The sequence below is a fragment of the Arvicanthis niloticus genome, chromosome 8 (assembly GCF_011762505.2).
Source record: "Arvicanthis niloticus isolate mArvNil1 chromosome 8, mArvNil1.pat.X, whole genome shotgun sequence".
In the NCBI taxonomy this organism is placed as follows: domain Eukaryota; kingdom Metazoa; phylum Chordata; class Mammalia; order Rodentia; family Muridae; genus Arvicanthis; species Arvicanthis niloticus.
In genome coordinates this window covers 22,773,578-22,800,673 of record NC_047665.1, presented here as the reverse complement: position 1 = coordinate 22,800,673, position 27,096 = coordinate 22,773,578, and the positions used below count along the sequence as shown (strand labels likewise).

The 27,096-nt window shown below is 42.3% G+C and overlaps 1 pseudogene; it reads left to right on the top strand.

Annotated features, from left to right (window-relative positions):
* The first annotated feature begins 23,321 nt into the window (after positions 1–23,321).
* LOC117714348 (prefoldin subunit 1 pseudogene) lies at positions 23,322–23,693 on the top strand (annotated as a pseudogene).
* Positions 23,694–27,096: the final 3,403 nt, after the last annotated feature.

Sequence of the window (27,096 nt, the reverse complement as noted above, 5' to 3'; positions counted from 1 at the left end):
TTCATGTCAAAAGTCGATATTATCATTTAGAAGAATTACAGTAGTTTCTGCATTGGTTTGAATAGAAATGGTCCCCATAAACTCATGTGTTTGAATCTTTGGCACACAGGGAGGTGTGACCTTGTTTGAATAGGTGTGGCCTTGTTGAAGGAAGTGTGTCACTGGGGGAGAAGGCTTTGAGGTCTCATATGTTCAAGCTATGACTGGTACTGTAAGCCAGTCTCTGGAAGTTGATATGGTCATGATGTCTCTTCATAGCAACAGAAACCCTAACTAAGACAGAACCTTTCATTTGTAAAATATTTTTGACTATTTCTTCAAGTGTCATCTGTGGACCACCGGAGGGTTCCTGAGGCCATTCAGCTCAAAACCATTTTCATAACAAAATGAAGGTGACACTTTACTTTTTCATTGTATTGACATTTACAGTGGCAATATCAAGAGGATGGATGAAACTACTGGCACCTTGGTGAGAATGAAACAATAGCATTGGATCAAGCCAGCAGCCACTGCATCCTGTGCTGCCTGGCACTCAAAGGAACAAGATCTACTATAGATTCTCTAAAAGAATAAATATAAACTAACTGAATATTCTGTTGTGCTAAATGGAGTTCCACATAAAGCATTTCCCCTTATTATAAAACAGTAACAACAACAACAAGAAACAATGCTTGCTTGAATTGGCCCTATCTTTATGAAACACCGATGTTGCTTGGTAAATAACTGGTGAATCATGTATGGTCATTCAGTGTTCATTATTTATCACATTCTTTCTTTTAAAAGAAGACCGATAATTGAGTCTTCCATTTCAGAATTAGCAACTAGAAAGAACTGTGGCTAATGACTAGAAAAAAAGTATGGCTTACACACTGGAAACAATTTCAATGCCTTTGATAGAGAAATCCAACAGCAAAATCTGCTCCTAAAAGCTTTCTCATCATAGAGAGAAAAGAATGTCCCTGTGGGCTTTAAGACCCTCATCCTAGCTTCCTGGAACTCAGTCTTCCACTAGCAGCCTTGAGATGAAGATGTAGAACTCTCAGCTCTTCCTGCACCATGCCTGCCTGGATACTGCCATGCTCCCATCTTGATGATAATAGACTGAAAAAAATTTACCCAAAACATTAAGGTCATCATACAGACTGCTTTGCCACTGATAGTTTTTATTGCAGCACAAGCTACTGCAAGCACTGAATCCCCAATGTTCTGTGTCTGTTAAAGGACTCATTCAGTGCTGATAAGAACTTTATTCAATGCACCTAGAGAGAACCTGTCATATTGCCAGGCAGGAAGACCTGACAAGAGTTGTGACATCCAGAAGTCTCTATGAACCACAGGAACTGTTTCAAGAGTCTGGTGAATGAAGTCAACCCAAGAAGTGGGTCCCTCCAGAACTATACGAGAGCCACAAGGATAGAACTGGTCTCCTTGTGGGGTTGCTAAGAAAGCCACTCACCCTACATGATATGTGTGATGATTTGTATATGCTTAGCCCAGGGACTGGCACTGTTGGAGTAGGTGTGGCCTTGTTGGAGCAGGTGTGTCTCTGTGGCTGTAGGCTTTAAGACCTTCATCCTAGCTTCCTGGAACTCAGTCTTCCACTAGCAGCCTTCAGATGAAGATGTAGAACTCTCAGCTCTTCCTGCACCATGCCTGCCTGGATACTGCCATGCTCTCATCTTGATGATAATGGACTGAACCTCTGAATCTGTAAGCCAGCCCACATTAAATGCTGTCATTTATAGGACTTGCCTTAGTCATGGTGTCTGTTCATAGCAGTAAAACTCCAAGACAATATGTCAAGAAAAAAAAACTCTATTCAAGAGATGAAGGTGTATACTCTTCATACCACCTCAGCTTGGTCCAATGACCCCAATGGATACTGGTTCCAGTGCCTCCATTGGTGCAGGTTTCTGGTTTAGCTGGTTTAAAGCAGGGCTTCCGGTGCTTATTACTAAGACTCTCAAAAAAATACCTTCAGCCCTCAGTGTTGACAGATTCTGCAACCATGGCTGCAAACAACCACAAATAGAAAACATTTGGGAGCAAAAATTTCCAGAAAGATCTCCCCAAAATAAAAGAGCAGGGAGGCGGGAATGAGAGGATGGTGGGACCACACGTTCATAGTAATTGGAGTGGAGGAATGGGGTAAGGGGTTAGGCAGTTGAAGTGGAGGGCCTAGGTGCCCGAAAGTTTGGATTCCCTGATGTTGGGAAATATGAGAGCAGGAAGGCAAAAATGGGAGGATGGTGGGAGCACACCCTCATAGAAACTCCCAGAATTATATGGATTAGACATGACACAGGCAGGCCACCAGAAGACTAGATTCCAGAATTCAAACAAACAATTATCTTGATACTAAAATTTGTTTTGAGAATTTTTATATTGCAGAATACATAGCCTTGGTGTATCTACTCATCAGGCAAGCTGAGCAGACCTGCTCGAACCTCTGATGTCCTGGAATTCCAGCTGGATGCAGTGAAGACACAGTGTCAGAGGCTTATCAATTTACTCTTCCCCAAACCCCTCTTCTAATATCTCAACACCCATAATCAGCTTGAAGAAGTTAATGAAGAGTCAGCGCCCCTATTCCCTGGGCTTGGGGACTGAGGTGGTTAATATTGGGCTGTCTTTCTAGGGGAAAGTAGTGGTTTTGGTGGAACAGGGAGGATTAGCTAGGATTTATTGCATAGCCATAACCTACTGGTAGAAATATGTATAATTGTTATTAAGATGAAGTTATAATTTCTTAAATGGTACAAGATTTACTTTGATTTCAAATTTAAGGTTTTCATTGGTAAGAGCTTCTTATTAATATAAAAGTGAGACGAATATTGTTGCTATCATAGGCATTGCGCCTGTATAACACATTTAGGAATACAAGGCTTAGACCCAGTCCTTCTTTAACTTTTTTAACTTATTTGAGATGTTAGCCTGTGAGTTAAGGGCCTATAGCAAATTCATGGCTTTGAGTTTATTGTTAGGGTGTTTTCTGTATTTTCTTTAGAAATAGCTGAGAGGAGTTAACAGACAACAGTCCAGATTGCCTTACATAAATAGTTGGTTTTCAAAACATCAGAAATCCACAGAATTGATGTTACAAACATTTCTGTATTAATGTTCATTTTGATTAGAGACCTGTCTGCTCCTGACAGCTTCCTGACTTGGATTCTAAGAAGAAATTGAGCATCTTTGGAGTTATTCCAATTGTGGTGAGTCAGTCACTAGGCAAGAATTGCCTCTTTCCATCTATAGACAAATCACTGTCCAGAAAAGGACACACTTGCAGAATAGTCGACTGATTATATCTGCCAATACAGAGTAATCAGCCCTTAATAATTCTGCATCACTAGGTCTGTCAGATGATCTTGGGCCAGAAGGCTGAAGATCAGGTGCTCTAACATTCTGTAGTATAGGGACTGTCCAGGTGTTCAGTGGTCTCTACAAATTGGCTATGTTTTAGAAGCTATGCTTTGTGCTTCCCATAATTTCAGTTAACTCAGTCATTCTGGATTTCTGATGGGGTTGAAAACTTATAGTCTCATAGCCAATCCTTGCTATTTACTTTGAGAGAAAAGATTTGAGAGGATGGTTTTCAGCTGACATTCATTCAAAAGCCAAGAAAAAAAAAAGCCAGATTCAGAAAGAACTAAGTCTTTTATTTAGGAGAGATGACAGAGGTTCTGCTTAGTCAACAAAATTATGGACTGGGTGTTAGGTCTATCTTGCACCTTACTGACATAAATTGGTATAGTTATGCTCTAACTATATTTTGAGAGAAAAGTTTTATTTTAACATGTAGGGTGATATGTAGGAGGAGCTAAGGTGGGAGGATTACAGAGAGGAGGAGTAAGGAGAGAAGGAGGAGAAGGAGAGGAGGAGCTAGGTGATGAGAGAGAAAGAGAGATGGGGGCCAGACATGGAGGCAGATGTTCACATGTCTCCGCCTGTCAAAGATAGTTGATATATCTAGGTTGGGTATTAGGTTACACTTCTGATTGATATTGAGCATTACCAAATTTATAAAGCCATTGGTTAACATTAAAAAAAAATTGTATAAAAGCAAAAAGGAGAAGGGGGTATGGGATAGGGGTTTTCTAGGGAGGGGAAATGGGGAAAGGGGATGGCATCTGAAATGTAAATAAAATATCCAATTTAAAAAGAAGTGCCTGCACCATGGTAACTTCAGCTGTTTAGAGTAGAGATCTTTTCTTATCACCATCACCACTAGATGAACACAGAGCTGATGACAGGGGAGACCCCATCAATGATGGCAAGCACCTGCAGCATATAAGAGACCTGAGAGTTCCAGGCAGGACATTTTCCTAGCATCTAGACAGGTCCCAAAACTATGCTACCAGTAGCTACCTATGTTCTTGCTGGGTAAGGCCAAGTTTTCTATTTTGCCTTCACAATCTACTGAGTTTTCTTTTAGTTATTTTAATCCAGAGCAGACGCTGTCTCCCTAAGTCAGATGTTTTTCATTAGAACACGGCCCCAGGATAGGTTTACACAATTATAAAGTGAAACAGCTTTAACTTCCTCCTACTGCTGAGAGTATCCTCCCTGAGGGCAGCCTTCCCACTATCCCAGGAGCTGCAGATCACAGTCAGATTTCTACATTTATCTGTCATTTGATTTTTCTTGACTTTTATGGAAATTAATATTTATTTATTTATTTATTTATTTATATGCATATGTGTGCAAGCCTGCATGGATATACATGTACCACTTGTGTTCATGAACACACAGAGGCCAAAGAACAGTGTCCAGTATCCTAGATTTGGAGTTACAGATGGTTGTGAATGCTCATGTAGCTTCTGGGAACTGAACTTGGAACCTCTACAGGAGAGGGGAGATGCTCATAACCACTGAGCCACCGTTGCAGCCCCTGGGGCAGTGCTTCTCAACCTCCCTAATGCTGAGACACTTTCATACAGTTCCTCATGTTACAGTGACCTCCAACCATAAAGTTGTTTTTGTTACTACTTCATAACTGCATATGAACCATAATGTAAATATCTACGTTTTCCAATGGTATTAGGCAACATTTTTAAAGGGTCATTGGACGCCCCCCCCCCCCCACAAGGCAGGCACAACCTATAGGTTGGGAACCACTGTTGTAGAGTAAGATTTGATGTCTTCCATACTGCCATCTCTTCTGGAAACCCTTCCCGAACAGCCCTTCTTCCACCCTATCCAACAAACAGATGCTTGATGGATCCAGAGTGTTCTACATCAGTTATCCATGGTAGCTATTCTTCCATTACATTCTCTCCACTTGGTAGTACTGATAATAAATCCTTTGTCACTGGGGACTGTCGTTTTAGACATCTTAAATGCAAAATGAATTAAAATGACTTAAGATGTGCTGATAACTCTGACTACACCAACAGGTACAAGTTACCTCCCCATCCCTAGAAAGGTCCATCTATACCATCTCTGTATTCCAGCCATGTGCCCTGACTTAGTAAGGCTATCTTTTTTCTTTTTTGATTACCTAGCCCAGCACACATAATCACCTTTTAAGGTATGCATGTGACACACATAATCACCTTTTAAGGTATGCATGTGAGATATAACAAGAAAGAAAAATAGCCTATGGAAATCAAAGTTGAACCATGACTCTGCCAAGCTGTGCAGAACTGGACCTGGAAGGTATCTGTGGATTGAAAGTTGAAGCCTGGGCCTCAGCATCCGGTATAGAGAAGTTCTTCCAGGGCTCGCTAGATAGCATGGCACAGCTTTGTCATGATTATGTGTTCCAGGTACTCCCCAGTTCCTTATTCTATAGCATTTATTCTCATCTCCACTCTGCTTTCTGATTCTTCAAAACCTCAAAATTCTTTATAACCTCTCGACTCTAGTCCTTCCTCTGCCTCATGGACTACCTGGACACACAGCCTTATAGATTTTCTTTCCAAACATAACTATTCCCAACTCTTCCGGTACATTATTATGTATGTATAGTCATGTCTCTGCAGTTGCCAAGCTCCAAAACCGCTTAAGTTTCTTCTTCAGAGTGGCAAAGTATTTTTTATAGAATTCCAATATCTTCTCTCATATAGTTGAAACCTCTTGGGGTTGCCTATAATCTAATATAATGCAACACTTTGTAACTAACTGTATACTATATTGTTTAGGAAACAATGGCAAGAAAATATTTTGTGTCAACTTCTTTAGAACAGATATCCCTCTCTACCACCATAGCCACCAGGTAATGGAGCCAGCTGATGGCAGAGGACATCCTATCAATGACAGTTTCTCGAGCACCTGCAGCAAATAAGAGACCTGAGAGTTTCAGGCAGGACAGTTTCCTAGCCTCCAGACAAGTCCAAAAAATGTCTTATCTAAAGGAGTCTAATTGCTGGGTAAGCTTTTTTTGTTTGGTTGGGTTTCGTTTTGTTTTATTTTTTCAAACACTCTCAATACACGGTTAGCTGAACCCAGATGTGATGTCCACAGAGAAGGACCTCACAGAGTCAGAACTCAAGAAGGGCCAACTCTAATTTCCCAGAATGAAGACCCTAATCCACTCAGGTAGCCTCTGGCCAGAACCAGCTGTGAATTCACTCTGCTCACACTGGCTGCTCCTCTCTGGCCAAAATGGCCTGCAATAGGGTCAGTATCACATGACAGAGACAACACCTGCTTGCCTGGAGGCACACATCACTATGGGTGACAGTTATCCTTAGCTATATGAGGAACCTTCAGTTTGTCCAGAATATTCAATATTGTTAAAAACCCTCCTGAGCCTCGTAGCTGGTATAGTAGACATATCCACAGTTTTCCCCCTGAAATTGGTCGAGTAGGCTAGTATGGCTGGACAGAGAGCCCAGGGATCTGCCTGTGTCTGCCTCCCCAGTACTGGGGTTACAAGAGCATACCACTATTGCTCAGCTTTCTGTGCAGGGGACCTAGGGACCAAACGTGGGTCTACCTGCTTGCAAGGCAAGCAATTTACTAGATGAGTCATCTCTTTACCCCAGCATTTTTTTTCTTAGAAAATGAAACACCCAGCACTTGGTGTGAACAACTAAAACCTTCGGAATCGCTTCTAAAGATAGAGCCACTCTTCATGTTTTAAATTACTAAACAAAAATAAAGCTCCTGGCGAGAGAGGGGAGAGGGAGGGAGGTAGGAAGGAAAGAAGGAAAGAAGGAAGGAAGGAAGGAAGGAAGGAAGGAAGGAAGGAAGGAAGGAAGGAAGGAAAAAAGTAGGTGCTTCTACAGGTACATGGACCTTTCACAAAACAACTCAAGCATCTGCCAGTGTTTGAAATCTAGAGATATGCACTATCCCTGCTTTCCTGAGAGACTGGTCACTGACACTTGTGGATTTCCTGCTCTTCAGCTTCCTATGGTTCCTCTATGACTGCATTGCCAATTAATGACCCCAGAAACTGAAAGTGAAAAATCATACAAAACTTTAAGACATGGTGATTGTCAACCACTTCATCATAGACATTTAATCTTCCAAGTCTCTCTACTACAGCTATGGCTCCTCCTCTCCTCTCCTCTCCTCTCCTCTCCTCTCCTCTCCTCTCCTCTCCTCTCCTCTCCTCTCCTCTCCTCTCCTCTCCCTCTCCTCTCTTCCCCTCCCCTCCCCTCCCCTCCTCTCCCCTCCCCCTCTTCTCCTTTCCTCTCCTCTTCCCTCCCCTCCCTGCTCCTCTCACAATGTCTCCCCAGGAAATGTTACATAATACTTTAGTGTTGGTTAATTTTTTGCATCAGCTTGACTAGATTATGGGATGCCCAGACATCTGGTTAAACCTCTTTAGAGGGGTATCTGTGACCTTTCTGAAAGAGACAAGGGTATGGCTTAGTGAAATGAGTAAACAGAATGTTCTCTTAATGTGAACGGGTTTTTATACAACCCATGAGGGTCCAAGTAGAACAGAAGGCATAGAAATGAGGGTTCTCTTTCTAATAGCCTGAAACTGAGACTTCGGTCTGCCCTCTGAATGGGGCTGACACCATGCACACTCTTCATAGCTAGGCTCTTGGATTGACTATAGGTAAGTCCATGGGGCATTTTCTTAATTATTTATTAACATGGGAAGACCCAACCCACTATGGATTGTGCCAAACCTGGACAGGTAGTCCCATGTTATATAAGAAAGCAGGCTGAAGATGAGAACAAATACAGAGACCTATAGCCAAAGAGTAAGAGATCTTAAAACAATAAATGGGATGCCTCTACTAAACCCCTCCCCTCAGAGCTCAGTGAACCCCAGAGAAGAGGAGGCAGAAAAAGCTTAAGAGCCAAAAATGGTGGAGGACACCAGGCCCTCTAAATCAACACAATCCAAGTTCACAGAAGCTGAAGCAACATCCACAGGCCTTACATGAGTCTGCACCTCCAAATTTATAGTATGGCTTCCAGTTTAGTGTTCTTTTGGGATTCTGGAGTTTGTGAATGATTCTTGTGCCTTCTCTTGGGCTCTTTCTGTTTACTTGTCTTGGCCAACTCTGATGTTATAGTTTTGTTTTATCTTATCATATTCTACTTGGTTACATTTAATTAGTAACCCTTAGAAGCCCGTTTGTTTTCTAATGAGACAGAAAGGAAGTGGGTCTTGATGGGAGAGAAGGTGGACGGGAACTGGGAGAAGAGGGAGTGAAAACAGTAATCAGGATATAGTATGTGACCCCCCCCAAAAAAAATCTATTATCAATAAAATTAAAAAGCAGGCTGAGAAAGTCACGAGGAGCAAGCCAGTAAGCAGCACTCTTCCGTGGTTCAGACCTCAGCTTCCTACTCTTAGTTCCTGCCCTGACTTCCTTCTTTGATAGCAGGTGATGTGGAAATGTAAGGCAAATAACCCCTTTCCACCTCAAGTTGCTTTTGATCATCGTGTTTTATCACAGCAATAGAAACCTAAGTAAGATACAAATCTAACCCACTGAATACTCTCTCTTTTCAACAAAGTGGCACATGGTAGAATGTTGACTTTTCACTCAAGGAGAGCATGAGTCCAGAAGGGAGAAAGTTTTCATTCTTTGGTTGACTGGGACAGTGTGAGGCTATCAGATGTAGCTTGCTATGGTTTTCTTATTCCTGTGAGAAGACCTGAATGGTGAAGACAATACCCACTAAGGGTATAAAGGAAAGGAAAGGAAAAAGTCTCCTAGACACAAAATACCCATAATCTTCCAAGTACCTGAGATAGTGCAGTCTTTGAGATGAGTGGTTTGACTTCTGTGTTCCATGGCTTTTGTCATACAGTATTTTTTCCTAAGGACAAGGTCTCATGTAACCTAGGCTTACTTCAAATTCACTCTGAATCTAAGTATAAGCTTGAACTGTAACTCCCACCGCCTGTCTACAAGTCCCACATGCTTAGATTACTGGTGTGTGCCAACCTGCCCAGTTTTATGCAGTGATGAAATAGAAATATAACTAGAACTTTCCTACATGCCTTTTAAATTTTCATTGCTTTTGCATGGCTTCTGTATAGCAGAAAAGGAAATTACTCTAGGTCCTTTTGAAAACCCACAATTAAATCCTCTAGACTTATAGAAAATTCAAGAAAGCCCTAAAATGTTCTATGAAAAAGAAAAAAAATAGCAGCACTGCTTGGTTTCATTTTTGGGTTCTATTGACTTTGGGTTGGGGTGTGTGTGTGTGTGTGTGTGTGTGTGTGTGTGTGTGTACAGGATCTCACCAAGTAACCCAGGCTTGCATAAAATTTACAATCTTCCTACCTCAACCTCTCCACTGTTGAGATTTCAAGTGTGTACTACTATGCTTTGATATTTTTTTTTAACTTTTTGTCTGCTTGCTTGCTATAGTGAGACAGGATTTCACTTTATAGACCCAGCTGACCTTAAACTTACTATGTGTCCTAGTCAGTTTTCTTTTGTTTTGTTTTGTTTTGTTTTTTTGTCAACATGATACAAGCTAGAGTTGTCTGGTTAGAGGAAAACTCAACTAAGAAAAATGCCTTCATCAGACTGGCCCGCAGACAAGTCTGTAGGACATTTTCTTGATTAATGATTGATGTGGGATGATCCTTGCCACGATCATCCTAGCCAGCTGACCCTTGATTATATAAGAAAGCAGGCTGAGCAAACTATCAAGGGAAAGCCAGTAAGCAGCACTCCTTCTAGATCTCTGCTTTAGTTCCTGCCTCCAGGTTCGTACAGTCCTGATTTCCTTCCACGATGATGAACTGGGATGTGGAAGTGTAGGTCAAATACACTCAGGAAATACATAGACCTAAATCCACTCTGCAGCCTGTCTAACCTGTGTTTAAGAAGCTAGCTCCCTCTACCAAGCACTTCAGTGTAACAAGAGGGCATCAGTTCAAGGCTTCCCTGCTGTTGAGTCTTTCTATGTGATCTCTGTGATCACCATCAACGAGTAGATACTTACTACCCTTGGCTTAAAATGGAGGTTTAAGGGAATTAAATACTATGCCCAGGGACAAAATGTTGAGAAGTAGAGGAGGAAGAATTGCTGCCTCCAGTCATCTCAGTTCATAGCGCTTGTCTCTTGTGTGTCACCACAATACTCTTTATAACTTACGCTTGCATTATATTTTATATGCACATTTACATCTCAACTCACTTTTATTGTCTTAACAACCTCATAAGTTATTAGACCCATTTTATGGGTGCAAATACTGAAGCCCAAAGAGGTTAAACATTTACTGTTGACCACATGATTCATTCGGCACATCCTGATTTTTATTAACATTGTATGGCACTTTTTGGTTCAATTATCATAATTAGGCTGGCACAGCAATAATAGAGAATATCGTCTGCAGCTACATCTGTGACTCTTTGGTGTCTCTTTGCCAGTGGCTTCATGGCCAAACGTTTCATCCCATCACTCAAAGCCAACTTTCAGCCAGCTACAGCCTACATCTCTCAGTAGTGCCAGGCAAGATTCCCGGCCGGGTACCTGCACCTGCTGGGCTTCACTCTCTTTGTCCCTGATTGTTTTATGTCAACTTGGGAAGAAAGAACCTCAACTGGGGAATTGCCCACACCAGCTTGGCCTGTGGGCAAGCCGTTGATGCAGTTTTCCTGATTGACGATTGATGTGGGAGGACCCAGATCACTGTGCGTGGTGCCACCCCTAGGCTGGTGGCCCCAGGAGCTCTAAGAAAGCAGACTGAACAAACGACAAGGAGCAAGCCAGTAAGCATCACTCCTCTGTGGTTTCCATGTCAGCTCATGCCTCCAGTGCCCACCTTGAGTTCTTGCTCTGATTTCCTTCAATGAGACTGTGATGTGGAAGTCTATCACTGTGTGATGGACTGTGGAATAAACCCTCTCCTCCACAGGGTTTGTGTGTGTGTGTGTGTGTGTGTGTGTGTCACAATGTTTCTTCTCAGCATTAGAAACCCTGTGAACAGTCTTTAACCCTTTGTCCATGCGCTAGCCTTTCCCAGGATAACCCCCTTTGCTCTGTATCCAAATAATCCTCATTGTTTCACCGTCCACCTCGGAGTCAGAAAAAGCATCCTTCCTCCCATCCATGAACACTGCCCTAGCCACAACCACACAATTACTGTAGTGTTTATTTTCACTCTCTTCCGTGTCAGACACTGACAGTTCTCTTTTCCTTTTCTTCCTTCCTTTCTTTCTTTCTTTCTTTCTTTCTTTCATTCTTTCTTTCTTTCTTTCTCTCTTTCGTTTTGCAGTGCTGGAGACTGACCCCCTCCCCCACCCCCAGGGCTTTGCCCATGCTATTCTTAGGTCTGTTCTACTACTGAGCTACACACATAGCCCCTTCTCTTGTGTTCATGTTCCCCCTCTGAGTGCTTTGTGAGCTCCTACCTGTTCAAGGCTCCCACATCACTCTTTATGCCTTTTCCTCACATGGAACTTGGCCTCAAAACACTCACGAAGTAATAGACATTAAGGCAGCAGCTGGGTTAACTGAACTGGCAGTCCACTCGTTAAGAACCGCTTGTCCCTTATTGTTTGGTTTCCCCTGAAAGCTTGCGGGATCCTCATGACCTTCCTTTGAGTCACCGGCTTCTGATCCTCCCATTTTTTCCAGGCTAATTTTTCCACTGACCTGATGTTCTGATGCGCCCTGTGCATATTCTTCATTTGTCTTAATGTCTGCTCTTTCACAAAGCCGAATGTGAAGTGATCCATGCTTTCGCTGGCACAGTCCACACTGCCCCCTCTCCCCCCTGTCCTAACTAAGCTATTCATGTGGAGGAGGCTTTTGATCCAGGCTACAGATATTCAGTCACACTTTACATAACCAGAGACCATGCAAGGTAGTTATATAAACTCTGGTCTTGACTTGAATAGTCAGACAACAGTCTCTGCAGTTTGAGTTAAACCATGTTGTCAGCTTCCATTAACTTCTGAAGGGCTGGGTATCAATGGTATCCTACAATGGCACTGTCAAAGAGATCCTTGGGCACATCACGGGAGAACAACTGAGGGTGCGTAGGCTTTATTTGAGTTAATATGCCAGATGAACTGGGTGTGGTGGCGCATACCTGCAATCTCAGCAGTCAAGCAGAAGAATCATGAACTCCAGAAGCAGCCTGAGCTACAAAGAAGACCCATTCTCCAGGTCTGTAAGTTGGTAAAATTCTTTCCTTGCAAGTATGAAGAGCTCAGGTTCATATCCAGAAACCAGTGCTGCGCAGGAGAAGATGTGCAGGTCCTTGGGGCTCCCTGCCCAGATTGCCTAGCCTAATTGGTAAGATCTAAGCCAGTGAAAGAGCCTTTCTGAAAACTTACAAAAATCACACAGATACATGGTTGGTGTCATGATTTGAATGGGAACATTCTCCATAGGGGAATCTTTACACACACATGGTCTGAGGTTGTTGATGCTGTCTGAGCAAGCTTATGGGGTGTGGCCTTGCTAGAGGAAGCTTGTCACCAAGGGAAGGATTAAAGAATTAAAGCAAAGCCTAAGAGCGCTTCCAGCTCAGTCTTTCTGCTCCATCCTTGCAGTTGAGCACTGACTTCCTGGATCCTCTTCCTGACACCATGCCTGTCATTTGCTGCTATCCCTCTAAGCCACAGTGGACACTTATCCCAGTGGAACTGGAAGCCCAAAGAAACCCATTCTTCCTTAAGTTGCCTTGATCATCGTGTCTATTGGTTACATTTTTTTATAGAAAAGTGACTAATACAGAAATGCCCATGGTTGTCCTCTGGCTTCTACATGCATGCACACACATTTGAATACACATGCACCTGTATACACACATGCACCTATACACACACATACATGTACCCACACATGCATGTACATACGCATACATGCACACATACACACACACACCATAAAAGAAAACTTGTCTCAAAAATCAATAATGATGATGATGGTGGTGATAATGATGATGATAATTAATTAATTAATTAATTAATACCATTTCAGGTAAGTGATCACACTTTGAAGTCTGATAAGAGTGTGGCATCGGTTGTCATGGAACCATGTACTGGCAAGGGCTATTCTACTCCCTTTCACTTCAGTGAGAGAATCTGGACTGCTTCTATCATGAAATGACAGCTACAGGAAGAAGGAAAGAGATGACAAATGAAGAGGCAAAGAACCAAAACATAGACACACCCTAATCCACGACAAACTTCTGGTGGGCCATGGCAACTTTAGAGGCCAATTACTTATCATGGGCTTCTGGGTCCTTTCGTGTCTTGTGCCCTGAGCCTTAGCTTTGTCATATCTCCTTAGGCCTCTCCTGCATGGTTAGACTTTCTTGGTCTTTGTTCTCATGCTTCTGCTGACACACTTATCCTACCCATTTTTCTGAGAACTATATAATTTTCTGGACATAGGTTTGTACCGTGGCATTGACCAATTGAGCAAACCTCCAGGAAGGACACACGCCGCATTACTAACTAGTAGCACAGAGGTCGGGTGGCTTTAGTCCTGGTTATTGTGGGGGAATATATCTATTAATAAGTGAGAGAACTCATGTGTCTTCTATATTGAAAAAGAAGAAGGAAAAAAAGTGGTCGGCCATCCCAGAGATCCTGCTAGTGATATGGAATTTGGAGAGGTCTTTCTGCCTGATTAATGGATGAGTTCATGCGTGTTTGTAGGTCACTCATCTTAGAAAACGTTGTCTTCCAAAATTAACAAGTAAAAACCAAAAAACAAGAGAGAGAGAGAGAGAAAGAGAGAGAAGAGAGAGAGAGAGAGAGAGAGAGAGAGAGATTAGACAATACTTGAACATTGTTACCTCAAGTACCCCAAAGAGGATTAATTCCACAAACAGGCCAACTCTGGAGGTACAGCTACTACATCAGGATGATGGCTACTCTCTCTACCATACAAAGAGTTCATTGGCTTTTTCTACATTCTCTAACAGTATAGTTACCAGAAACAATAATTACGGTTACCATTGCTGTGATAAAATGCCAGAATCAATAGCAACCTGGTGAGAAGAGGGTTTATGTGCATTACACTTTCATACCATAATTCATTATCAAAGGAAGACCCAACAGAAGCCTGGAGGTAGGAGCTGATGCAGATGCCATGGAGGGATGCTGCTTACCAACTTGCTCTTCATGGCTTGCTCAGTCTGCTTTCTTATACAATCCCAGCCAAGGGGAGGCCCCACCCACCATTGGCCTAGGCTCTCCCATACCAATCACTAAATAAGAAAATGCTTTACTCGTTTGCCTACAGGACGATCTTAATGAAGATATTTCTTCAATTGGGGTTCTTCCCACTCAAATGACTCTAGCTGTGTCAAGGTGATAGAAACATGGGTAGCACACAGATTAAGAAGCAGAATGCATGGTGGTGAGGAGACACGATGGTGAAAAAGTGAGACCTCTGGCCACACTGTCTCTATCATCAGGATCCAAGAAGATATGCAGATATGCATGCTGATGCTCTCTCTCTCTCTCTCTCTCTCTCTCTCTCTCTCTCTCTCTCTCTCTCTCTCTCGTCTATAACCAAACCCCATGGAATAGGACCAACTTCATTCAGGTGGGTCTTTCACCCTCAGTTAAACTTCTTTGAAAATACCATCATAGACAGTCCAAGAGGTGTGCCTTCTAGTGATCCCAAACCCAGGCAAGCTGACAATGAAGACCTAAGACAACACAGAGCAGTCTGGGAAATACAAAGACATAAGTGGACAAATAAGTCGAAGATGAAAATTACTTAAAAGAAGGAAGTTTAGCAACAAAAACATAAAAATTAACAACGACTATAGGCTGGTGTCACCCACCTCTCAGAAGATAAAAGTAGGAGGATCATGAGTTCAAAGCCAGGTTGTGTTACATAGTAATACATGAAATATATGTATACATGTATGACAATTAAATTAATAAAATATGACTTTTCTTCTATTCTACCACAACTTCAGTAATAATATGCAATAAAGGTTTATTTCAAATGAGCAATGAATGGCAGGTATTTCTGGCATGAAAATGTCTTTTAGCAGATTTGGTAAGCATTTCTGCAGAAATGACCAGAGACCTGGGATTCTTTTGCTGAGCTCTGTCCTTGGGAAATAATGTAGAAGTGGGAAGAGCTATATGCATTCATATTTATCAAGATAGTCTTGGAATATTGATGCACTTGGATAAGTGCATTGTATAGTTTAAGACATTTCTGACTATTCAAAACATAATAAATATGTTCTTGTAGCACTTACTCTGGACCTGAAAGTATCTCAACGGTTTATGTGATTAAATAATTAAACCCTGTAAAATCCTGTTAGATGGGTAAACTAGTCTTATACCACTTTATAGAGGAGAAAAAAGAGGCAAATAGAGGTGCAGTAACCAGCCCTGCAATGGGGGCTGGGGGAACAACAGCAGATCTATTTCTTGGACACTAATCTACATTATATTACCCTTCTTAGAGACAATGCATGTATGTACAACAAAAACTTAAAACTCAACCATGATATTCCTAGCAAAAGAGCCGCTCATCTCATTCATTTGAAAATGCAAATAGAGCATCCTGGTGTGTAGCTCAGGTTCACCCGGGATCTTTTTAGCATTGTGTTGTAACAAGTTCTCTCCCACAACTTTCCCTTGTTCTGAATACTCTCATCTGCAGAAGTAGATGGCAATGTAGTTCACCTCTGTCTCCAACTCCTTATCCAATGGCATGTTAAACGCCTTTATACAGAAATCTCTTTCTAAACTTAGGTTTCTTAAAAGGTAAACTTTCAGCTCTTTAGTTCTCTAAAATAGAAACCACACCAATTTTAAGAACATGATTCCTTTGTCCAGAGTGTTTTCCCAAAGCTGCTGTAATGATTTGGTTTTCTTAAGCACTTTCTAGGAAATCCAAAGAGTAAACTTCATCAATGTCACTTCGGGAAACTTTTTCTAATTAAGTGGGGAGAAAACAGTATTGTGTGGCCATTTTGGTTACACTGTTTTGTCCTTTAACAGACATAGGCATTTGCCATATATTTTATATTTGATCTTTTGCCTGATTGCTTTTTTACAACATGAAAATAAGCAAACACAGAAGATTGGCTGAACCTGGCAGCCTGTGATTGGTATAATCGTACCAGTTGGGAGATAGATACAGAAGGATCACAAGTTCAAGGTTATCCTCTGCTATGTAGAGAATTGTGAGGTCAGCCTGAGGAGCATGAGAGGAAGTCTCAGACACAAAAACAGACCAGTGAGGTAGATAGATGCCTGCTGCCAAGCCTGATAGTCTTGAGTTTGATTTCAAGGACTCACGTGGTGAAAAGAGAGAGCAAATTCCCACAAATTGTCCTCTGCCCTCTACACTGGCACTATGGTAGTTGTAACACACACATACACGCATGCATGCATGCACCCACACACATATGCATGTACACACATAATAAATAAATAACTAGTAATAAAAAATTTAAACAAACAAAAGAGGCCGTTTGTTATTGCTTCTATCACTGTTTTGGAGACTGAACACAGGGCCTTATAAATCATCGGTAAGCATTTACCACTGAGCTGTACCCACGGCCAGAAAATAGATGTTTGGCAAATCAATTTTATGAGCTCTTTATACAGCACAAGTACCTTACTCAGCCTTCACTACATGTGTTTTTAAACCTTTTGCTTACTTTAACCAATGTTTATAGATACAAAATGTCCAAAGGCTATTAACGGTAATAATTAAACAATAAATAGATTATACTTCACTAATCTCATAGAATATCACAAAAATAATCCTCAGAATTTGTCAATGATTTGGAAAATGTTTATTTTGTATGCAGTGGGAAAAGGTATAAAAAAAACTGGATGCTAATGCATCAAGCTAAAAACTATATGCATGGTAAAGACTGAAGAAAATGGTCTCAACAATATTAATTTTTAGTATCAGGCCTTTCATTGATTGTTCTTTGATTATTTATTCCATTTGGAGAGAATTATAGTAAGGAGCTAGTAAATATTTTCAAATTACTACTACTTATTATTATTATTATTATTATTATTATTATTATTATTATTATTACATTTACTTACTTGGAGTAGCAGGCTCATGCTTATGGAGGACAGAGGACAGCTTGCATAAAGCTCTCTTTTCTTCTACCATGTAAGTCCTGGTGATAGAACTCAGGTCAAGGGAATTGGCAGCAAGGGTCCTTTCCTGTTGAGCCATCTCTCTGGTTCAATGATTGAAATTTTCAAAAATCACTGATGTTTTTTATCAGAAAAGAAGGAAGAAAATTGATGAAGGGAGGGAAAAAGGAAGAAAAGATACTCTCAAGCATCAGAAAAGGAGAAAGCTAACCATGTACACAGCAATGTTCCTAAATATAGATGCCAAGACAAGTCCTCCACCTGCACTTCTTGCTCTAGCAAACAGAGCATTCGGAACGCAGCAGTCAAGAGTACAAGCACAACATGGCTAGGCCTCTCCAGACGTAGCTTCAACCCACTAACCCACTATTCTCATCGGCCAGAGGAACTGACATGACCTTCTCTATAGGTCACATCATTATTGTGACTATCTGACACTCTCAACTTGAATAGAGCAAACTTTTATTCTGGTTCATTGATTCGTAGGGTTTAGTCCCTGTTGTTCAACCCTGTGGCTTTGGGTATGTGGTAGGACAGCAGATCATAGTAGGAGCATGTGACAGAAGAGGCCTACTCATCTCATGAAGACCAGGAAGCAAAAAGAGACAGGAAGGAGCCAGGCTCACAAAATCTCCCTCAAGGGCATGTTCTCAATGACCTAACTGCCTCCCACTAAACCCCACCTCTTGAAGATTCTGTGCCTTTCCAACAGTGACAGAGCCTGGAAACCAAGTCTCCGACATGTCTGCCTTTGGAAAATGTTCATACCCAAGCTACCACATTCCCCGACTTCTAGCCATTTATAACACAGCTGCCCCAGGAAAGAAGCTCAAGGCAGACTGCTTACTTGACTGTGTAAGACCAGTCACTTTAAACCCATTCAAGTCAGCCATCCAATTTTCTTTTCACCAGATTTGTTCTTCCTTCCCGAGATATTATTGCCCCTTTGTGACAGATGTACCATAGCCCTTTATAGATATGGCTGCAATCAACCTTTCTTAAATTGATTGTTGAACCTAAAGCGTTTCTCCCAAACTCATGATGTTCCTTAAGGGAGAGAAAGGGGATAAAGGACAGAATTTCAGTCCTCACCATCCCGGGTGTAGTACAGGTTCTTAGCCCTGAGTGTGGGACTCACCTGAGCAACATTATAACTCACCCATATGCCGTGCTTTTAAAAGCACAGGTGTGCAGCCACAGCTGGGACTCTCCCAGTACAAGTGATGGGTTACAATGACTACCCAGTACCCCCTTTGGAGCTGCTTTATCTATAATTAAATGGTCAGTATTAACATCCTCTACATCGGCCTGCGGATCCACACAGCTGCCTTCCTTGTCACCAAGGTAGAGTTAAAACGTATCGCCCAATATCCCCTCCCTAATGCAGGATAAGAGGCAGATAAACTGAATATCTCAGAGGCTGTAGCCACAAGCCACAGCCTTAGGATCCCTGCTATTAATAGAACCTGTTTACAACGAAGTGAAAGAGCTTTTTAATGGACTCAGAGTATGTGCAGAATGATGTTAAATCAGTGGAAGATTGAGAAAATATTAGGGGGAAATTTGCAGCTACTCTCATTATTAATTTGTAGTGGGGCTTTAATAGAGCAACAAATGAGAACGTCTTTGATTACCTGTTAAGTCAATCAAAATAATAAGAATGAGGGGGAAAAAAAATTGCCATCTCAGAGACGATTGCTAAATGAGAAATTCTATCAGAGATAAACCCGAACAAAAACCCTATCTTAACAAAGTATATGGCCTGCTGTTAAAAACACTATTTGACAAAATAATAATAATAATAATAAAATAAAAAAATAAAAGTATGATGGTGATTCCCGAGTATGAGAGTTTTATCAGCTAATGAGTAGATACAACAGCCTCCTTGATTTCAAGTTGAATGAGTGGTGTATTTTATTGCTAATTTATAAGTTGTAAGTTGTGGTTGGGAGATCAGCAAGAAAACAAAACCTACTCAGACAGAAAGCAGAATGAAGAAGTTAGTGACTTAGATACATATTTGTCCAAGAAAATGTCTCAGATCCTGGGGAATGATAAAATGCCTGTTGAACAAAACATAAAAGGCAGATGATGGGAAATTAAATAAACCCAAATTACGGAATGTGGTTTTTTTTTTTTCCCATATTGCCATTGGGTTGTGGTTACAACGAGAGATAAAGACATGCAGTAGAAAAGAGGTAGGGAGGGGCTTAATCTTGCTGGAAATGATCCTGTAAACAGGCGGAGATATTTATTGTAAATGGCTGCCCTGCTTTACATGCATTTGTATCCTGTTAACATAAAAGACCAGATATGCAAAGACAAGGAAACCAGAAAATGTAATTAGATTGGTAACTAGAGTTAGGGGTGAATGGGCAGGGAAAGACTATGGGCGTGGGCGGGGGGGGGGGGAGAAGATGTTTTATTTTCTGTTGGCAAATCTGTAGTTAAGAGACAGGTTCAGAGATGAACACCCTTCTGCAGCTAGAGACAAATTCCTCAGGTTTGTGAAGCACAGAACGAACTTGGGGAAATGCCAGGCTCTCCACAGTCAACGATTAGGAAAACAGTCTAGATGACAGATCTGGAAGACCCCACTGAAAGACTGGCTGGAACACTGAGTCGCAAAAGGACACTAATAGGAAAAATAATAATAATACAGCTATGAAAAATGAGTCTTTGTTGTGGTCCCAACAGGCCCAGGAGCCCACATATCAAAAACCATCCCACCTCCGACCAGGCGAACAAGCGTGGAAATTAAGCAGAGAAGCCGAGTTCACCTCAGCTCAGGTCTTCCTCCAGCTGTTTGGACAAGCTTATGGCTTGTTGTTGTGTCTGTTAGATATAATTGAGAACGGCTTGCTCTAGGGGACATGAAGGATTTGATTAACAGGGAGTGTTTCTTCCCCCTTTCTTCTTTCTTGTTTTTGTTCAGCCTTATCCAGGGTTTTTGTTGTTGTTGTTTTTAAACTGTTCTTTAAATCATGTCCTGTTCTGGGTCAATTTCCACTTTCTGTTATGGACAATCAAATGCTACAAGCATATAGGCACACACGTGTGTGTGTGTGTGTGTGTGTGTGTGTGTGTGTGTGTGTGTGTATTTCAGGATGCAATAAAGAAGGCACGAAAAGGGGAGTGTATCCAAGGGTAGCTTATTTTAGTACTCTAACCCCAATAAACTCATAAAACCAAAACTGGAGTGGGCTATGAAGACCTCTGAAGAAAGGCCAAGTTAGCTTGTTCCCCAGGCTCCCACTGACATCACTACGAGGCAGCTATAATTTCTTTGTTAACAAGTGTATCTTCCCATTGCTCTCTGTGGTGGCTTCTATTGCGTAAGGATTACATACTACTATGAACGCCATGGAGAGGAGACTGGGAGATAGCAGGTGTGACAGCAGCCATTCTTTTTTTTTTTTTTTTTTTTTTTTTTTTTTTTTTTTTTTAAAAAACAAACCATGAGTTCCAAAAAGAGCACAAGATTTATGTGCAAATGAGTCCAGAAAGCCTCAGCCAGGGAGGGCAAAAGTCATAGGAGTTAATAGAACTGTGATCCAGTCAGACCCAAGGAAGGAAGGCCGACAGTGGGACAATGCTGCTCTCCCTTGAGAACAAATGACCCTGGCTGCCACCAAACCTGATCTCAAGAGGACTGAACACACACACACACACACACACACACACACACACACACACACACAGACAAAAAATTTTTAAAGATCAGATAAATAGGACTCGGCTCCAGTGGCAATTTGTTAGCAAGTGGAACTTATATTCCAAAGGACATGACCATCAGTGTGGTTGGAACTTGGAGAAAGCTTCTAGTTAGTGAAATCCCAAAGAGGATGTGTTTTCTAGATGCTTAGTGCACTCAGTTATGTATCTGATGGATCTGTGGAAGATGCTGGGCCTTGGACACAGCACGAATTCAGAAAGCAAGGGCACATTTTGTTGGCAAGTAGATGAGATTAAAGAAAATCAAACATTTTCAATACATTACCTGTGGTGTGTGTGTGTGTGTGTGTGTGTGTGTGTGTGTCTGTCTGTCTGTCTGTCTGTCTGTCTGTCTATGTGTGTCTCTATCTCCTGTCTCTTCTCTCTTGTCTCCTCTGTTTCTTTCTGTCTCTCTGTCTCTTATCTCTCTGTCTTTCTCTGTCTCTTGTCTTTATGTCTCTGTCTCTCTGTCTCTAGCTCTTGTCTCTGTCTCTCTCTTCCTCTCTCTTGTGCCTTTGACATGCAGTTTCAGGCTGACTTTCAACTTGCAAAGCCTGCCTCAGCCTCCTAGGCTGCCCCACCATACCTGACCTTACATTGCTTATAGATACATTATTTTTTATTCTCTCATTCCCAGAACTGCACCCATCCCCAGTAATTTCCACAGAATGCATGCAGTACTACAGCACTCACCTAGCCAGTCTTTGGACCTCTGGTTTATCAGATTGCCTGCCATAAGCATTGCCAAGCTAGGAAGCCTCCATTCTCTCTCAGTCTCCTAGAAGCATCATTCCAATCCTTCTTCTGCTGTTTGTGGCAGCACCATGGATGTGTCTCACGGTACCCGGCTAAATACTTAACCAACCTTTCCTTGAGCACTGTGTGTCGTGAAGCAGGTTCTCTCTTGCCTTTGCAGCATCCAGAACATGTCTGTAACCTTCTGTTTGGGCAATGTATCTACCCTCACCTACAGTGGATCTTACCTCCCCACCTCCTCATCACCTTTCTGTTCTTTAGAGTGAAGTTCATCTTTTTCTGATTTCCTTCTATGTCCAGAGAAGACTCTCAGAACTCCAGAGGCTCAGAACTGTAGGTCTCACCAGGTCGTGAGACCCTCACTGGCTTTTGTCCATCAATATGGGTCCTTTGATTAGTCTCTGCCCCCCTTCCACTGCCCAGCCCCCCCCCCCGCCCCGCCCCATGGATGCCTGTACTCTGTGAACATTTACTGACTGCCTCGTTTGTTCCAGGGACTCTGCAGTAAGAGTCTGCTGCCAAGATGCTCCTGATCGAAGAGGGGAAAGATGCTGGGGTCAATACATAGATTGCCACTATGTATGCCTCTTTCTGAGTGTCTGGGGCACTTGTCTCTGAGGGCAGTGCTTTCTTCTCTGGGTTGGTCTCTACCCCCCCCCCCCCCATTAAGCTTATGGTACATACTTCAGGCTTTTTTTTTTTTTTTTAAAGACTTGCTCCATGTCAATGAATGTGCCAATAGGAGATTAAGGCTGGAAATTATCTAGATGATCTTTGAATTTCTTCAGTCTTCCAGGAAAAAGATTTGGGGCCAGAGCAACTTCTCCACAGACTATCTGTGGAAGCCAAAATAAACACTGAGTTGCCTCACAAGGGAAAAAAAAATAAAACTAGTGCTTAATGAATGGTATGAGAACAAAGCTTTTCCATGTGTCGTTGTTTCTACTTTTTAATTTTATGCAATTTTAATGAATGACTCATTGAAAATCAGTGCTACCAAACATGGTGATACATGTCATTAGTCTAGGGTACTCCAGAGGCTGGGGCAGGTGGATCTCTGTGAGTTTGGGGCCAGCCTGGCTTACATAGCAAGTTCCAGGACAAAGCTAACAGAAAAACCCTGACTCCAACAAAGGAAGGAAGGAAGGAAGGAAGGAAGGAAGGAAGGAAGGGAGGGAGGGAGGGAGGGAGGGGAGGGGAGGGGAGGGGAGGGGAGGGGAGGGGAGGGGAGGGGAGGGAGGGAGGGAGGAAGGAAAGAAGGAAGGAAGGGAGGGAGGGAGGGAGGGAGGGAGGGAGGGAGGGAGGGAGGGAGGGACAGAGGGAGGAAGGAAGGAAGGAAGAAAAGTATGCTCCAATATGGCCTCCTCCATGGATCTGGAGTTGAAGAAGGCCTTCACAGATAGAGCTTCAAGGCAGAGTTATTGCTACTCTGATTTTGTATTGCAGACGTACAGATTAAACAGCTAAACAGGATTTGAGAGCACGCACACTTTATGGACACAGAGCTATAACACTGGTAAATGAGACTAACATGTATGAAGCTGTAGGAAGAATGTTTATTCTACAGTTCAAAGAAGTAATTTACAACTAGATGTTAGCAAAACAGAAAATAGCAGAAGAAAAAATTAAAGAGGTGGAGGAGAAAAGTCCTACCTGTAGGGGAGCTTTGAGGAAGCTGAGGACAACATCCAAGAGAGAGAGATGCTGATGGCTCGAAGGGCACAGTAGGAGCTTCTGGAAAGTTCTTCCCTTCTGACCCCTCCCATCCTGTCAAGGCAGAAGCTGTTCAGGGCCCAGTGGCCCCATCTCTCCAACACTCTGAGCCCCTCAGGTCCCAACTAAATGTCTATCAACCCCTACCCAGAATACTCTTCTTTTCTGGGCCAAGCAAGAAGCTCTTAACAGAGGGAAGACTGGAGATGGAGAAAGCTGTCCAAGCCTGTCATTAGGCATGTGGGTTAGGCCAGGTTAGACCAATAAAAAGCTATGTCTTACTCTTTTAAAAAAAAAAGAAGAAGAAAGAAAGAAAAAAGAAAGGAAAGAAGAAAGTAAGGAAGGAAAAGAAAAGCTGTATTCAGTACAGTTTCAATAACTCAGTGGTACAAAACTGAACAAGCTAGATTTCTCTATAGGTGTTGTCTCCTGCAGGGTGGATGGCAAGATGATATTTAATGTGGACAGAGATGAGGAAGCTACAGGGAGAATGCAGGTGACAGTGTGATGCACAGTCATATTTTACAACAATGTTTGGGCTGAGGAGATGGCTCCATCAGTAAGGTGCTTGTCACATGAGCATGGTGACAGGAGTTCCAATCCCCAGCACCCCTCCCCCCTAGCACCCACACAAACTCATGCACACACATATACATTCTTGGCTACCTCTTGTGTCTGATGAATTTGTTTCTCAATTTTCCTACATTGAGTCTAGGGTAGGGCACTGGGAATGAAAGAAAAGAAGGGATTCAGGATTGACTTTGGATGTCTCTGGTTCAGACCCAGATGCTTTCCTGGCAGACAAAGAAGTGAGCAAAGGCAGATTGCAGAAGGATCCTGAAGGTCCTCAGCCCATTAGCTCTGCACAGGAAGCCTGAATTGTTGACTGAGCCCTACTCTCCTTACTATTTCTCTGCATCCAACTTTGCTTTCCACCTTGTCACCATGGGAAGAACAGACTGCTCATAGACACTGATGCTGGGGTTCAGGGTTGGGTGACAAGCACTTGGGGAAATGAGGTAGCAACCTTTTCCACTTGGACACCTGCTATGGTTTGAATACAGTCTGTTCTCTCCAAATCCGTGTCGACATGTGATTGCCTCTGTAGAGGGGCTGGGAGGCAGGCCATTAAAGGGGTAGTAATTGGGGGTTAAGACTTGTCCTGGAGTGAAATCTTGCTCTCTCATGGGACTAGGTCAGTTACCACAAGAGCTGGTTGTTACAGGAGACTGTCTTTGTGTGTTGGCTCTTTCTGAAATGAATTGAGGCAGTAAAAAAATAGTCACCCTCAACATGGATGTGCATGCCTTTGGGCTACCCAGTGTCTAGAACTACAAACAGATTCATGCATTCTGACAGAGCGGGCCAGTAATGTTACTTTGAGAAGTAACAAATATGGTCTCAAATGAGGGACCTTTGTGTAAACAGATCTCAGAACAGAAGCTTTTTCTAGGAAACCACCCCCATTTTCCACTAAGCACCACCAGGCTCAGGTTCACAACCTTGGAGTAGTTCATGCAACTGAAGACCAGTACAGGCTCCATTGAACGCCTCTTAGCAGTCTGTTTCCCTCTCACCCCATGTGCAGATCACACTAAGCCCATTTGCAATCACTGACAGACCTGGAAACCATTAAAAACAGACCTCCAGATGAAGGCCCAAACAACTGGCTAAAGCATCTCCGGGTGAGGGATAAACACTTTGCTGTGCTTGGGGCTTACAGTCCCTTTAGGTGTCTTTTGTTAGACTCCTTATGACACCAGGCGCACAAGCTCCCAAATGACTGCATTTACAGGTTCTCTGAAGTCTTCTAGAATTCACTTTAACTGATTCTGAAATGTCATCTCTTGTCTTGAGCTTCTGAGGCCTTGGAAAGATGACAGTAAAGACACACATCCACATACTGGAATCAGAGCTGTGACTTATGTACATTTCCACCTTGGAAACACTGGGTCCAACTTTGCGGCCTCCAGCCCATGCTCAGTTATTATGGAAAGAAACAGGAAAAGTCAGTCCAATGTATTAAACTGTATCATCCCACAAGTCTTACCTCATCTCCAGCTGCCTTCAAATACCTAACAAAATACCTACCACAGCACTCTTGCTGTGTAAACAGTGCTTAGACTCCAGTACTTAGAAAAATACTTAGAAGAAAAATTGTTTGTGAGTGTTCATACAGATATAATTTTTCCCTATCCACAACTGGTTAATTTCAGGATGCAAACCCACAGGTATAGAAGGCTGAGTGCACCTAGCAGATACAGATGGAACAGATGGTCGATGCTGCCTTCCCTCCATCCTTGCCCTCCCTCCATTCCTGTGCTCATCCCCAGCCTATCATGCCTGGGAACCTTCCTGCTATGAAGGCTTCTGTGTGTTCCCTACAGCTGCAGATCTGAGGTGAAGCTTGAGAAAAGAGGTTCACAGGAGCAGGGTTTTAAATATCCAGTGTGTGTTTTGGGCTGGTTAGGGGCAGGGTTTCTTCCAGAATTCCCATGTGTCTGGGAAAAAGACATTCTGAGTCAGCATATGGCCCTACTCTTTCCCAGTAAGCCCTGTGTAGTCATGAGGTGAGCTTAGCCTGTCTACTGCTGTGCATCCCTGCATCCTCCTCATCCCATCACTTATTTTCTCTTAAAGTTCCATAGTTTAATAGCTTTATGACCAGGAAGCAGAAAATAAAACCATCAGCCCAAAAGAGAAGACAGGACCATGTCTCTTCACCAACATGTGCTTTCTCTGCCTTGAGAGGGCGTTCAAAGATTTCTTTAATTTCTGTCATTTTGTTAAAATACCTGATTGGTTACTGACCGTAATCTTCATATCCTTACGAAGGATCTAGCATTTTCTTTGCCATGGTTAAGACCATCTTCACATATGCTTTGCAATAAAGTATTATAGATATATACAGGTATTTCCTAAGCTTATGTAGTTACTTCATGAGCTAAAAAAAAAAAAAATGTAAATAAGAAAACTTACTTATTTCAAACTCTGTAAAGAGGGACAGTGGCTAAAGAAACACACAGTCTCATACACAGAGCAAAAAATGTGAAACATTTTTCTGACCAGTTCTATGAAAAGGAAGCACTAGAGTCATGTGAAGTGTTATGTCACTGTGCTCTGGGCACTTTGACTTCACACTTTTGTCACCTTGTCCTCCCCTGCCTCACCACCGATCCTGAGCATTCCTAAAAACATTAGCACCCTTTGCCTTCTGGAATGTATCAAAACACAAGAAAAAGAAACCCTATCCAACTCAAGGTTTGAATCTCAGAACTGGCTCACAGCAGACAGCATTGTCAAAGGCTCTGGCTTCAAGAGCCAGAATTTTGCATTTCAGTAGACTGAGCCTGCTGAAGCCCATGAAGTTTGTGACACTAGGTTACAAGGCACACAGCTGAGCTGAAATGCCAGCATT